Here is a 4,664-nt window from a genome sequence, read left to right as displayed (position 1 = left end):
CTCTCTCCTACACATTTTTTCTTTTTTCACCGATGACCTGGGATTCCCCTTCTTCCCCCTGCATAAATGATTTAAAATTTCCCTTCCTTTACTCTGAGCAACTGGCTTGGGATTTCCCTCCCCTCCCCTGGAGACCTGTGACCCAGACCCCCTGCCAATCAGAAATCCTGCCACTTCTCCAGCAGCATCTCCAAACACAAAGAGGGGGGAAAAAATCCCACCCCCAGCCATCACCTTCTTCAGGCAGCCATTTCCCTTGGAAAAATGTGGCCCCACATCTTTCAGTGTTTTATGGAACTGGTTTATGTTTCCTGGGGAAAAAAATGCATTTATTTGTCTGGGGTTTCCTATCAGACAACCCTTCTATTGTAGTCCACCTTCCTGTATTTTTTTACCCTTTCTGATAAGCCCGCAATGGGTCCTGTGCAATTTCCAAAGACGGAGGCTGCCTTGTGTCCAGGGGAAAAGAATCAGGACAGCCCTGGGATGCAGCCCCACAGACGACCCCCGGCTGTCCAGCAAAGCCCATGCTTTCCACTGGAGCAATTTGCTCCCCAGCAAACTCTTTGTTGAAGAAGAAGGCAGCCTCAGTGGCGTTCACCTGTGGCCCAGCATGGGGTTAAACATCTCAAATTAATCACGGAGCCAACCGAAGTCACAGTTCAGCAAACCATGGAGTAGATCGCCTGCCCAAAGGAGTCTCAGCCTAATTATTTTTCCTTCTCTCCCTGTATCTCAATGTCACCTTCCTTTTCGCCAGCAGGCAAGTGACAAGTGCAGCCCTCTGCACATCCCAGAGCACAGACGTCCTCTGTGCAACTGCTTCCTGCTTAGGCATGATGGAGAGGTTACACAATGATGCTCCCGAGTCACGGAGCCAGGATCCTAGGAGAGGCTGCCTGCTCTGCTCCTTGTTAACAAAAAGAGGGACCGGGGTCTTGGGACTTGCCAGCAAAGCACACCACGCACAGTGCTTATTAAAAGTCTAAAGGCATGCCAGGAGGGAACCTTCTGAGTCCTCAGAGTAGCAACAACCTATGAGAGCAGCAAGGGCAAAGTAGATCTTCTCTGTGTCGAATCCCTCCTCCCACTGTCAACGGAAACTGCAAAATAAAACGTCTGTGCCCACTAGCAAGCGTTGACTCCCCCTGCTCCTTCTGATTTGTGCCCCCTCTCATGTAGGGACCTTCCTTTGGCCACCGCATCCTTCACCTGGCTTGTGAGGCTGACTGCATGATGGAGCCCAGAGCCCTGGCCAGGTCATCAATGGACAGGGGGATAACGAGGAACAGTTACAGGGTAAGGCTGCTGGGGAACAGCTCCTTCTAATTGCACCCACTTAAAAAAGTAACAAGGACTCTAGCAGTCCAGCACCTTGCTACTCATGTAATTTAATCTCTTTTTGGACCCAGACAAGCTCTCAGCATCCCTGGCAGCCTGTGGCAGGCTATCCCAGAGGTTCACCCTACAGAAAGTAACGCCGCCTTAATGCTCAGTTTCATTTCCCCTTTTCATCTTCATTAAATTACCAACTGCTCAAGGCACTACAAAGAGCAAAATCAATTTTTTCTAAAACAAGCCTTATTCCGAATAGTCATCCCACATCCTACCATGAGTTACCACCTTGCATTTGCTTATTTATTCCATACTTGATTACATTTTTACCATTCTTGTCCAGTTGCCCAGTCAGGGATTGCAGTCCCTGCTGCACACAGGCCTTGCACTGTGACAAACCCATCCAAAGGTACAACTACAGCATGAAACCAGCTCTCGTTAGACAACAGAGAGCCCACAAGAGACAGCAACAGGAGGAAATTCACGACCGCAGGAAAAGCTTCAGTCAGGCTTCACTCCTTCCCAGACAACTGCAAGCCCAAGCAAACCCGCTCCATCGGCCCTGTAGCCATTGCCTCTGTGGCAATGCCATCTCATGGTTGAGGCCTCATGTCCTCTGCCTTCTTTGCGCTTCAGAGTCACCACAGATTTGTAAAAAGGAGGCTCACGAAACCTAGTTACAAATGCAGAAGAGCCACGAGTGGGTAGGGTTTGATGTAAACCCTCACTGCCCACCACAACACTGAATATTTAGCTACAGACTAGTATTTTGTATCAAGTTATCACTGCCTTAATCCTCCTCTTAGAACCACCACTGAAAATCTTCAACAACTTTCACTAAAGATGCAAACGAGGAGGAAAAACACCAAAGCACCTGAAACCCAGTTGCTTTATCGCTTCTTCCTTCAGCTGTAAAACCTCTTCTGGGGAAAAAAAAAAATCCTCTTTACTTTTACAATTCCAAATTAAAACAAATCCAGCTTTTCCCCAAGAGGGAAAGCCATCTCTTCCATGCCAAATGCCTATTCTTTGTGACAGGCTGGTATGGGATCACACACACGCCCCCCTGTGCATGCACACACATGCCACAAAAATTTTCCTGATAAAAGTTTCAGCGAGCCCAGTTCTTTCCTGAAGACAGTTGGGATTTTGACGAGTTGGCGCTTTTCGGCACAGAAGTGTTTAATCAGATCTTTCCTAACCAGTTCTGCAGCTGTGCGCCATGCGCTGAGCACGCCTCTCCCAGGGAGGAATAGGTTAGCTGACCATGCCAAAAAGGTACCAAAACACTCCCCGGTGCTTCCAAACCGAAAAATCAGAGCTTCCCACAAGAAAAGGCAAAAAGGCCACCATTCTAAAAAGTACACAGCAGCGCAGTTGGAGTGGCTTTCAAATGAAAATCGAAATAATTTACTACATTGCGTAAATTCATTTCCAGCATCAAAGAAAAGGCTGGCTTTTTTATTTGTGGAAAGTTTGCAACTTCCCTACATTTCGGTAGCGCCTCCTTATTTTCAGCCCTTAACAGCTCTGCAAAGCTTTACACTTTTTTGCAGACATGTAAAACCCATTTTCTACAAAGCGAACTGAGTAAAGCATTCATGTAATTTATTAGAGGATTTCTGACTTTCCCAGCTAGTAACTCACAGACGCTGTGGGAGCTTTTTCCTACTTCATTCCCAGCGCAGTGAAGGTTTCAGGGGATGCTTTGCAAGACCAAGCCAAACTGCGCAGCCTCAGTGCACCAAAAGGAGAGCACTGTAAATTGCCCCGATAGACTTTCATGAGTGTTTGAACAAATTTAACCCTGATAACCTGGAGTGCACTGCTCAGAATACACCGTGTCTTTAAGCGCCCTAACTACTACAACCAAATCCCTCGGAGGCTCCAAAAACAGAGCAATGAGGCTACAACGTGGTCCAGCTGCCAGTCGGCTGCTTCAGAGGGGTGTCCCCGCTGAGGGTGTGTGTTCAGACAGGTGAGTTATGGTGTCCTGCACCTCACGGAACAACCTGCCATTGCCACACCTGTTTGCGATACATGAGTTGCTAAAGCACAGTGCATCGGGAAATACTGTCCCTGCAGAGAGCAGCAGCACCTGAAGCAGAGCCAGTGTGGGTACCCAGTAGTCACCAGGCCTCCGCTGGGACACTATTGGCAGGAGGAAATCAGAACGGCCAAGTATCTCCAGCCCAAACCAAACTCTCCTTCCCCTGCTTGGAACACATTGGTTTTCCTCCTCTGTCCCAGCAAGAAGCCCAAAGCTGTCAGAGCAGGAGCTGAGGGCTGAGGCACAGCATGGGGAACAGTGGCAATGGGAAAGGCGGTAGCTCTGAGGAGTATGAAGCACAGGTGGAAATCATGGGAACATGGTAAGGTTTTGGGGAGTACAAGGTCTTTGGGGGACAGGGACAGACATAGCCAGCCCAGTGTCTCCTCAACACTGTTTCTTCCTGGAGGGAACCCGCCGTGCTCAGCACAAGCCCATTTGGCAGGGACCCCCCCAAAACCTGCCAGCGTGGGAAACAAGCCATCCAAGGTGCAGCAAGGAAAGACTGGCAAACACAAGCCCAAAAGCTGCTGCTTGTTGCACCACACCTGGCAAGCTGTGGCTTCCCAGGCATTGTGCTGGCCAGAGCAGGAGGCGTCTTTCTTACCCCACAAACTGCAGAAACTGGTTTTACATGTGCCACAGCCTTCCCACCCCACACTCATGAGTAAAGCTGCTGCGATTGCAAAAGTGAGGTATCCAGTTCGCATGCTGAGGAAGCATCTCTGCAAATGGTTTTTGTGCCTGTTCCCTCAGCGATGTCTTTGCAAGGGATGCTGGAGCACAGCCACACTCGCAAAGCACAGGCAGAGACATGTATTTCGGTCAAGAGGGGAAAGATTTGGGGGATTACTCATGGCCAAGCCTCTGCAAAATCAACTACCGTGCCTGCCAGTCCCATAGCAGCGATGCAGGAACATTGCCCACGCAAAGTGCTGCACAGAGGGAGTTCAGCCATGGCGTACGGAAACATCCCCTGGCACTGTGTGGGCACCCTTCCTCTCCTGCTGGATTTTCTAGGCCCAGGGCTATCTGTGCTAGCAAAGGAGACGGGCTCCTAAGGAGCCCAGAGGCTTTAGAGGGGGGAGTGAGGGAGCAGGGGGCCCTCACCCTGCGATGGACAAAAGCCAAGAGCCACAGGTCTGTTCTCGCCCCACAGAAGGGAGGAGGAAGGAAGCAGTGCCTGCTCATTCCTGGGGCAGGAAGGGTAGCGGGAGCAGAGCAGACTGGCTGTCGGTCTCCTCTCCTTCCTTCCCCACACTGGGTGGGAACACAGCCT

The sequence above is a fragment of the Phalacrocorax carbo genome, chromosome 6 (genome assembly GCF_963921805.1).
Source record: "Phalacrocorax carbo chromosome 6, bPhaCar2.1, whole genome shotgun sequence".
Taxonomy (NCBI): domain Eukaryota; kingdom Metazoa; phylum Chordata; class Aves; order Suliformes; family Phalacrocoracidae; genus Phalacrocorax; species Phalacrocorax carbo.
The sequence above is the reverse complement of the archived record's forward strand: the minus strand, read 5'-3'. Positions refer to the sequence as shown.